General features: G+C 46.5%; 1 pseudogene; it reads left to right on the top strand.

Moving 5' to 3' along the window:
- Nucleotides 1-10,071: 10,071 nt before the first annotated feature.
- LOC100603783 lies at nt 10,072-10,479 on the top strand (annotated as a pseudogene).
- Nucleotides 10,480-11,105: the final 626 nt, after the last annotated feature.

Here is an 11,105-nt window from a genome sequence, read left to right as displayed (position 1 = left end):
CAAACCTGGCATTTTTCTGGAGGGCCAGCAGATCTTCTAGGAAGCTGGGCACACCAAGTTTCTCCTTGAACGTGAAGAGACTATTGAAACCTGTCTGCTATCTTTTGGTAGGTCCCTCATATTTGGCAGGTGAGTCCAGTATTAGTATATGTTCACCAAACTTCACAGAGCCCTTCTCATCTCACTCATGAGTGTCTGGTAATTATATAACTTTAAAAAGGTTTTGTTAGGGCTGGGCGTGGTGGCTTATGTGTGTAATCTCAGCACTTTGGGAGACTGAGGTGGGGGAATTATCTGAGGTCAGGAGTTCAAAAACCAGCCTGGCCAACACGGTGAAACCCCATCTCTACTAAAAATACAAAAATTAGCTGGGCATGGTGGCGGGTGCCTGTAGTCCCAGCTACTCGGGAGGCTGAGGCAGGAGAATCACTTGAACTCGGGAGGCGGAGGTTACAGTGAGCCCAGCTAGTGCCACTGCACTCCAGCCTGGGCAACAGAGTGAGGCTCTGTCTCAAAAAAAAAAAAAAAAAAGCAGGGCCCAGGCTTCTGTAGAGGGGGGCCACATGTGGTCCACAAGTAGCTGACTGGATGCTCAAGTGGAGTCCATTTCCAGCACAATTAATTTGGCTGAGATCATGGTTTTGATTTTCACATGGGGCACACTGCCTCAGGCCAAGAATAATAATGAACATTTTTGGAAAGCTGCCTCATTCAGGAACCCAATTTTACAAAGACCATCTCATTTAATTTCCTCCACAACTCTGTGAAGTATAAGAGTTGTATTACCCCATCGTATCACTTTTCTATTACCACAATAGTTCTGCATAAAAACACCCCAAAACCTAGTGGTTCAAAATCACCACCTATTATTTGCTTGTGGTTCTGTGAGTAACTGAGGCTGGACTCAACTGGGCAGTCCTTCTGGTTTCTGCTGGGCTTCTTCCTCTTGTGTCTGTGGCCAGCTACAGGTCAGCGAGGCACCTTGGCTTCTGGGAGTTGGCTGGCTGTTGGCTGGGGAGATGGGCATTTTTGATCTATGTGGTCTCTCAGCCTCCAACAGGCTAGCCTGGGCTTATTTACATGTAGGAGGATGGAGGTGGTGTTGAGAGTGGGAGACAGGTGGAACAGAGAGAAAGGCAATAGAAAGGCCAAGGCGTGTGGAGGTCTGCCTCAAAACTGGCACAACACTACTTTGCCACATTCTTTTGGCCAGAACAAGTCAGAAGGTCAGCCCAGATTTAAGGAGTAGGAAAAAAGAGCCCACATCTTGAGAGGAGCTGAAAAGTCACACTGCAAAGGGCATGAATACAAAGAAAAGTGGTCGGGTGCTCTGGCTCACGCCTGTAATCCCAGCACTTTGGGAGGCTGAGGAGGGCAGATCGCCTGAGGTCTCAAGTTCGGGACCAGCCTGGCCAAGACGGTGAAACCCCGTCTCTACTAAAAATACAAAATTTAGCCAGGCATGGTGGCGGGTGCCTGTAATCCCAACTACTTGGGAGGCTGAAGTACAAGAACCTCTTGAACCTGGGAGGTGGAGGTTGCAGTGAGCCAAGAGGGTGCCAGTGCACTCCAGCCTGGGTGACAGGGCAAGACTCTGTCTCAAAAAAAAGAAGAGAAAAACTCTGTGGCCATTTTTGTAATTTACTTTGCTGCCTCCTATTTTTGTAAATAAAGTTTTATTGGGACACAGCCACATCCATTGGTGTATGTATCATCTATGATTCCTTTCATGCTACAGGGGCAGAATTGAGTAGTAGCAATAGTGACCACATGGCCCGCAAAGCCTAAAATATTCCCTGTCTGGCCCTTTCTTTTTTTTTTTTTTTGAGACGGAGTCTCGCTCTGTCGCCCAGGCTGGAGTGCAGTGGCGCGATCTCGGCTCACTGCAAGCTCCGCCTCCCGGGTTCACGCCATTCTCCGGCCTCAGCCTCTCTGAGTAGCTGGGACTACAGGCGCCCTCCGCCACGCCCGGCTAATTTTTTTGTATTTTTAGTAGAGACGGGGTTTCACCGTGGTCTCGATCTCCTGACCTCGTGATCCGCCCGCCTCGGCCTCCCAAAGTGCTGGGATTACAAGCGTGAGCCACCGCGCCCGGCCTTGCCTGGCCCTTTCTAGAATACATGTGCTGCCCCCTGCCCTGCCCTGCCCTGAGTTCTCTAAAGCCTCTATCCACATGGCTATGCTGTACCTTTAATGCAAACTGCCCTGACCTGGGGAAAAATGGTTTCTGTGGATGTTGTGTGTTTAAATGCCTGGACTAGTCTCCTCTCTGTGTGAAAACACCCTTGACTTCCATAGATTTCCTTGGCCTTCACGGTGATCCCTGTGGGCCCAGTCTTTGGTAGTCCTTTGCTTGGAGGAGGCGGCATGGGTTTGAGCTTCTGATCTTTAACAGCAGGGACAGGTAAGACGAGAGCAGACAGGCCCTCTGGGAATTCAAGGCCCACACAGAGAGAAGCTGCCTGATGCCTGATCCCTCCCTGCCACGCAGCTGGGCACGGTCACAAAACAGTCCTGTTTGAAGTGGTTTATTAAGTATTGGCCTCAGGGCCAGGCCCTGGTAAGCCTGCCATTTCATCTAGCACTTTTCACCAAGCTTGCTGTTGAAGATTTCTCAGGAAGGGGCCAGAGACACGATGATGAGATCCAATTATTATTTAAATCTAGAGCTGGTCTTAGCAGGCTGAGGTTTACTGGGAAATAGACCATAACAAATAGAAATATTGATGAGTTTGGCCAGGAGCGATGGCTCACGCCTGTAATCCCAGCACTTTGGGAGGCTGAGGTGGGCGGATCACGAGGTCAGGAGATGAAGACCATCCTGGCTAACACGGTGAAACCCCGTCTCTACTAAAAATATAAAAATTAGCCGGGCGTGGTGGCGGGTGCCTGTAGTCCCAGCTACTTGGGAGGCTGAGGCAAGAGAATGGCATGAACCCGGGAGGCGGAGCTTGCAGTGAGCAGAGATTGCGCCACTGAACTCCAGCCTGGGCGACAGAGCGAGACTCCGTCTCAAAAAAAAAAAGAAGTATTGATGAGTTCAATGTAAAGGGGAAAAAGCTCAGTATTTATGTACTTAATTGGAACCACCTATACCATGTATTAAGCCAAAAGAACAAGATTCAGAACAGTATGTGGTTTGCTACCATTTATGTTAAAAGAGGGCAGGGGTATTATATTATATTATATTATATATTTTATTATATATGCGAATAATGCCCCCCATGATCCCCAGCACCTGTGGCTGTTACATTATATGGATGGCAAGTAGGTATTAAGTTTGTTAGCTGACTTGAGATGCAGAGGTTGGCTGGGGTTATCAGAAGGCCCATTATAGAGTGAAAGAGGGAGGCAGCCCCAGAAAGATTCCACCCGCCATTGCTGGCTTTGAAGATGGAGGATGACAGCCAGGAGCTGAGGAATGCAGGCAGCCTCCAGAGGCTGGAAAGGGAAGGTCCTTCCTGCAGTCTCCAGAAGGAGTGCAGCCTTCCTGACCACACCTTGATTTGAGCTCACTCAGCCCCATTTCAGACTTCAGGCCTCCAGAACTGTGAGATAATGAATTTGTGTTATGTCAAGCCTTTAGGTTTGTGGCAATTTATCACAGTAGCAGTAGGAAGCATATGTATATATATAGTCTCACGCGTGCCCATGTGAAGAGACCACCAAACAGGCTTTGTGCGAGCAACACGGCTGTTTATTTCACCTGGGTGCAGGCGGGCTGAGTCCGAAAAGAGTCAGCAAAGGGTGGTGGGATTATCATTGGTTCTTATAGGTTTTGGGATAGGCGGTGGAGTTAAGAGCAATGTTTTGGGGGAGGGGGTGGCTCTCACAAAGTACATTCTCAAGGGTGGGGAGAATTACAAAGAAACTTCTTAAGGGTGGGGGTGATTATAAAGAAAATTAATCAGTTAGGGTGGGGCAGAAACAAATCACAATGGTGGAATGTCATCAGTTAAGGCTATTTTCACTTCTGTGGATCTTCAGTTGCTTCAGGCCATCTGGATGTATACGTGCAGGTCACTGGGGATATGATGGCTTAGCTTGGGCTCAGAGGCCTGACATATATATATATATGTAGCAGGAGGTTCTCCTCAAGCAACTAATCTCTAGGCAATCAGCCTTACTGTTATTTTGTTTGTTTTTGTTGAGACGGAGTTTCTCTCTGTTGCCCAGTCTGGAGTGCAGTGGCATGGTCTCAGTTCACTGCGACCTCTGCCTCCGGGATTCAAGCGATTCTCCTGCCTCAGTCTCCTGAGTATCTGGGGCTGCAGGCCCATGCCACCACACCCGGGTAATTTTTGTACTTTTAGTAGAGACGGGGTTTCACCATATTGGCCAGACTGCTCTCAAACTTCTGATCTCGTGATCCGCCTGCCTTGGCCTCCCAAAGTGCTGGGATTACAGGCATAAGCCCTCACTGTTATTTTAATAAGCCCTTACTGTTATTTTAATAAGCCCTTACTGTTATTTTAATAACTGACTTGCCAAGTACCGGGAAAAATCCTCCTTGTCCAATAGCATTAGGAGGCTGCTCCTTACCAAGGGCCATGTTGAGTTTTCTTTTAAAGCTCAATATGCAGTAAGGCCAATCTCCAGATCTTCACTATTCAAAGTGTGGTCATAGCCTGAGGGCTTTTTAGATATGCAGGGTATCAGCCCTACTCCAGTCCTTCTGAATCAGAATCTGTACTTTAATAAGATGTAGTGATTCATGTGCACACTAAACTCTGAGAAACACTGATCCAGCCCATCTTCCTTGCCTAGGTGCATTAAAAGAATACCCCACACTCTTTAATCAGTATGAAAATAAAGGCATGATTATTTCCGCCAAATTTTTCTTTCTCCTGCCTCCAAATTGTTCCCTGTTGCCACATAAGAGTCTCTTCCCCCTTCTTTTGGCAAAAATTCAAATGATCATCTTCAGAAGTCACCTTTCTCCTGATAACTTCCGATCACTTCTGTTCATCTCTCCCAGAGAAAATTGTCCTAAGGAATTAACACACTGTCCCTTCTCCTTGTGAAGAGACAGCCTCAGACCAGAAACTGCCCCTTCTCCTGATGAGAAGATAGCCTGAGGCCAAAGACTGTCCCTTCCCCATCCCTCCCTACTCCTCAAGCAGAGCCTCCACTCTTCAAACTTAATGGTCTCAACTGATTTCCTCAATGACTTGATTTCTGTAAGGACTTTTATTTGTGACATCAGGTTTCCCTAAACATCCAAGGGCATACTGGGCTCCTTAGATGACCTCACCCAACTATGATGTGGCACGAGGTGAAACAGTTTCCCAAAAGAACACTTGTGCCTCCAGACCAGAATTGTCACACCTGAAGTTGTTTATTTGAGCAGGCTTGTAATTGAGCTTTCCAAAGCAGGCTTTGTACAGTGGCCACACCCTGGTCTTGCATGATTCTTGAATTTGGAAGATTCCTGGTAGATGTAGAAACGGCCCAGACTGCCTGTTCAGAGCTAAGCATCATGGTAGATTAAGGTACATTCTCTCCTAGTACACCTTGAGTTACCTAATAAAATAATCCAGAGAAGCCAGGGGTGGTGACTCACACCTATAATTCCAGCACTTTGGGAGGCCAGGGTGGGTGGATCACGAGGTCAGGAGATCAAGACCACCCTGGCCAACATGGTGAAACCACGTCTTTACTAAAAATACAAATATTAGAGGGTGTAGTGGCGCATGCCTGTAGTCCCAGCTACTGGGGAGGCTGAGGCAGGAGAATTGCTTGAATCCGGGAGGCACAAGTTGCAGTGAGCCAAGATCATGCCACTGTACCCCAGCCTGGTGACAGAGTGAGACTCTGTCCAAAAAAAAAAAAAAAAAAAAGAAGATCCACAGCTGAGCCTCCAAGAGGTAGACTGAGGGTTGCATTTTCCTCATCTGACATTTGAAACTGCCAGTGAAGTAAGGAAGGGCAGCTCTTTTCCACAAGCAAACATTACCTCTCTGTGTCCATCTTGTAGTGGAGACCTCGAATGTGTCTGTCTTGGTAAGAATTCAGGAAGCAGTAGAGTTAGGTACCTGTGGTAGATATCACTAGAAACTTCAATTTCAACAACGTGGTCAGTAGGATATAAGCTGTTGAGGTGCTTTGGCCATATCTCCACCCAAATCTCATTTTGAATTGTAGCTCTGACAATTCCCATGTGTCATGGAAGGGACCTGGTGGGAGGTAATTGAATCACAAGGGCGGGTCTTTCCCATGCTGTTCTTGTGATAGTGAATAAGTCTCAAGAGATCTGATGGTTTTATAAAGAGGAGTTCCCTTACACAAGCTCTCTCTTTGCCTGCCTCCATGTAAGACGTGACTTTGCTCCTCCTTCATCTTCTGCCATGATTGTAAAGTCTCCCCACCCATGTGGAACTGTGAGTCAGTTAAACTTCTTTCCTTTATAAATTATCTGGGCTCGAGTATGTCTTTATCAGCAGTGTGAGAAAGGACTAATACAGCAGTTAACATGAACAACTCATACTCCAGAACATTCCACCCTAGATTTTCAGAGTAAAATTCAAGAGAACAGTGGAATCATAAGGCTGGGAGAGAAGTTCATGGGGCAGGAGGGGACCAAGACTGGTACAGTATATTTCATGGTTATATTTCTACAAGGATTACACTGGGGCTCCTCTTCCTTAGTACTGATCTTAACCATTCAGATCATGATTAAAACATTTCTTATCATCCCAAGGCCTATGGATTTGGGAGACCCACAACAGTGTAAAGCCCTGAGTTAACAAAATATCATCATTTATAAAAGCTCTAAACTAGGCACAGCAACCATATTTTTTTGGTTTTGTTTGTTTTTTTAATCCAGATTCAGAAATTAGAAGCCTCTTTTTAAAATTGAAATCGGCCCAAGTGGTTAAGTCATGTTACTTGGCTCATGTGCACTTCTCTGCCTATTGTTCTTGCTATGAAAAGTAGCAATTTGTGGCAATCAACATAAAGCTTTTTTTCCAATAGCTTTACTGAGATACAATTTACGAGCCATAAAGTTTACCCATTTTAAGTGTAGAAGTCAATGGTTTCAAGTGTATTTATGGAGTCATGCAACCATCACCGTCATTCAATTTCAGAACATTTTCTTCCCTCCATGAACCACTAGCAGATTCACAGTCACTCCTCATGACCACCCCGACCCACTCGGGTAATAGGGAGCCTTTGACTAGCCATTCACTCCATTCCCAAACAGTTTTTCATTCAAGGGTAGTGTAATTTTCACAGCATTGAACAAAACTTTCACCGGAAAGAGACCGAGGCAAAGCACCCGGCTGAGCTCCTCAGAGAGACTTGCTCTTTTGGTTACACTTACTTCATCCAGCAGCTGCTCAATCACAGAGACTCTCCCTGCCCCTGGCAGTCCAACTTCCCTCAGCAGGAGTCTGTTTTCAGGCTGCCGGAATGTGGTCATTCCCCCCGCCTTAAATTATTCACATAAAGCAAATGCGTCCTCTCTGGGTAAATTCTGAGCCATGGGCAGGCGAATGTGAGTGTGTGTATGTGTGCACATGTGTGCATGGGAGTGTGTATGTGCACATGTGTGTGGTCTCCAACAGTTTGCAGCACAAACATTCACATCGAATGTAAATCTTGCTGGTCTCCAAAGCCCTGGCCTGGGGAAAGTCACCATACTGACGTTGTTTTACATTATTAATGACAGGGATGCAGTGCAACCTTAGAAAAATCCAGAAATATCTGAAAGCTCAAACCCCACAGTAGTGTTATGAATATTTGTAGGCAAAGCACTCAGTTCTACAACTTATTTTGCACACTTCTTATAATTCATATAAGGCATTCAATATCAACCTATGCGTCCACATGTCAGCTTGGTTATGCTGAAGAGCAAGTGAACCTCTAAACCCAACTTTTTGTTCAGAAGGAAAAACTCGTCCAAGTTCTTCCTATACTTGAGGAGCCAATTACCATTATCTTTTTGAAATTTGACAAGTGGTAATTTGTCCAGGGATTTAGCTATCAAGCCATCAGAATTACAGAAACAGTATCGGCCAAATGATGCCATAAACTGTTCTTTCTGATCATAAGAAAGACTGGGTTTCAGCTAATTATCATGTAATGTATATACTACATGTTTTGTTTCAGTAGCTCAATTGCAATTCCTAATGGAGCTTTGAAAAACTGGCCGGGCGCGGTGGCTCACGCTTGTAATCCCAGCACTTTGGGAGGCCGAGGCGGGCGGATCACGAGGTCAGGAGATCGAGAACACGGTGAAACCCCGTCTCTACTAAAAATACAAAAAAAATTAGCCGGGCGTGGTGGCGGGCGCCTGTAGTCCCAGCTACTCGGAGAGGCTGAGGCCGGAGAATAGCGTGAACCCGGGAGGCGGAGCTTGCAGTGAATCCGAGATCGCGCCACCACACTCCAGCCTGGGTGACAGAGCAAGACTCCGTCTCAAAAAAAAAAATAAAATAAAAATAAAAAACTGATACATCATGGCCTGGTGAGATGGCTCACACCATAATCCCAACACTTTGGGGGGCTGAAGTGGGGGATTGCTTGAACTCAGGCATTGGAGATCAGCCTGCACAACATAGCGAGACATCATCTCTACTAAAAGTAAAAAATAATTAGCCAGATGTGATGGCATGCACCTGTAGTCCCAGCTACTCAGGAGGCCGAGGCAGGAGGATCTCTTGAGCCCAGGAGATCAAGCCTGCAGTGAGCTGTGATTGCACCACTGCACTCCAGCCTGGGCAACAGAGCAAGACTCTATCTCAAAAAAAAAAAAAAAAATCATTACATCAGGTAGCTGATTTCTAGACCAAACAAAAAGTTTAGGGGGCACACAGAGTGCTGTAGCCACGTGTGTCAGCCTGTCACTCTCCATCACCCTCTCTGTGTGCTCCTCTGACTCTCTAAGGGGCTAGCTTGACCCCAGCCCCGGACAGGGCCCACAAGGAGTGATAAGACAAGATAGAATTGGTGGCTTCACCAAGACTGGGACAGTATATTTCATGGTTATATTTCTACAAGGATTACACTGGGATCTGAAGTGCCATAGAAGAATTTTGATGAGCCAATCTTTACATTAAATCTAAATTCTTCTTTATTTCAAATGCTGGTTGCTGGAAGACTGAAGGAAGCTGTCTAGAAAACAGGAAACAATACTTTTAGTATGTTTCTGCTCCTTGATGCTAGGATGACTGTGGGGTGGACATAGGACCACCATTTCTGTTTGTAAAGTGGAATAGTGCCTGCCCTCTCCCTGGCTCCCTGGGAAGCCATGAGAATGACATAGGTCAGGCAGAGACTCCGGGTCTCTCAGATGTTTGGTCCACGCCATGTCCCCGTCTTCTCCCCACTCTAGGGTGAGTGCCTTAGAACAAGGTACTTTAACCAGCAAACCCCCAGAAGGTATGGAAAAGGACGCTGAAGTAATAGAATCCACAAGAATGTCAGCTCCACGCGGGCAGGGAGGCCTATGTTGGTTTTATCCCCAGCACCTAGCACCATGCTTGACATGTATTGTGTTAAGAAATGATTGCTGAGGCTGGGCAGGTGGCTCACATCTGTAATCCCAGCACTTTGGGAGGCCAAGGAGGGTAGATCACCTCAGGTCAGGAGTTCGACACCAGCCTGTCCAACATGGTGAAACCCCATCTCTACTAAAAATACGAAAATTAGCCAAGCGTGATGGTGTAAACCTATAGTCCCAGCTACTCCGGAGGCTGAGGCATGATAATTGCTTGAACCTGGGATGCAGAGGTTCCAGTGAACCCAGATTGACCCATCGCACTCCAGCCTGGGCCACAGAATGAGACCTGTCTCAAAAAAAAGATTGTTGTTGAGGCTGAGCACAGTGGCTCACGCCTGTAATCCCCCCACTTTGAGAGGTCAAGGTGGGAGGATCACTTGAGGCCAGGAGTTTGAGACCAGTGTAGGCAACAGAGTGGAACCCCATCTCTACAAAAATTTTAAAATTGCCCGAACGCTAAGGCGGTGGCATGGCAGTCACTGGCCAGGATCACGGGCACAGCACTGCGCTCTGTGGTGGCTCCTTACAGCCCTGCTCCAGACTCCCGTGCAAGTGTCTAGTGGGACATGGCAAACTCAGGCTGCAAGGACATCTGGGCCCAGGTGAGGAGAGTTTTCTGTGCTTCCGCTATGACAGCAACCTGCTGACTGAGAGATCCACCTCCAAAAGCCCTTGGTGGCGTTCTTCTGCATGGCCCGCCTGCAGGCAAGAAGTGGTGGAATTTATGTTGTCATGGAAGTTAATGTTTCAACTCAAGAAGGAAGAGAAATAACCTGTCGACGTTATCTGATGACAAATTACAAGAGTGGTTCACATCCCCACAGTATAAAAAGGTTATTTGCACAGGTGCAAAAGAAAATGGTTTGCCACTGGAGTACAAAAAGAAGTTAAAAGCCGTGGGACCAAATGACTGTACAGGAAAGGTCTCAGAAGAAATTGAAGACATCATCAAAAAGGAATCACAAACTCATTAGAACATAACAGAATATATCTAAGGATATTCTATGTACTAATATAAAATACCACTTGAAAACAGGGATCTGGAGGATCTCCACGTTTGATCCATCTTCAACAGTGCTCTGAAGAAATATCGCACGTGGGTGATTCTTGTTTTCAGACTATAAAAAGAAACTGGTTTAGGAGTTAGGCAATGTTATAAAAGAGGGTGATTACCCAGCACTTTGGGAGGCTGAGGTGGGCAGATCACTTGAGGTTAGCAGTTCGAGACCAGCCTGGCCAACATGGTGAAACTCCATCTCTACAAAAAATACAAAAATTAGTCGGGTGCGGTGGCACATGCCTGTAATCCCAGCTACTCAGGAGGCTGAAGCAGGAAAATCGCTTGAGGCAGAGGTTGCAGTGAGCCGAGATGGTACTACTGCACTCCAGCCTGTGCGGCAGAGTAAGACTCTGTCTCAAAAACAAAAAACAAAAGACAAAAGAACAAAAACAAAAACAAAAAAAAGAGGGTGATGAGGCCCTGGAATGTGTGACAAATGCATGTGAGTACCCCTTTGGTAAACACTTGAAGCTATTATTCTCTTGAGCTGATCTTCAGTGTTTCCTTGCTCTGGCAAAGGATAGATTTGCAGCTTGCTTG

The sequence above is a fragment of the Nomascus leucogenys genome, chromosome 13, assembly GCF_006542625.1.
Source record: "Nomascus leucogenys isolate Asia chromosome 13, Asia_NLE_v1, whole genome shotgun sequence".
In the NCBI taxonomy this organism is placed as follows: Eukaryota; Metazoa; Chordata; class Mammalia; order Primates; family Hylobatidae; genus Nomascus; species Nomascus leucogenys.
Note: the sequence above shows the minus strand (reverse complement) of the source record. Positions and strands in the feature narration are given on the sequence as shown.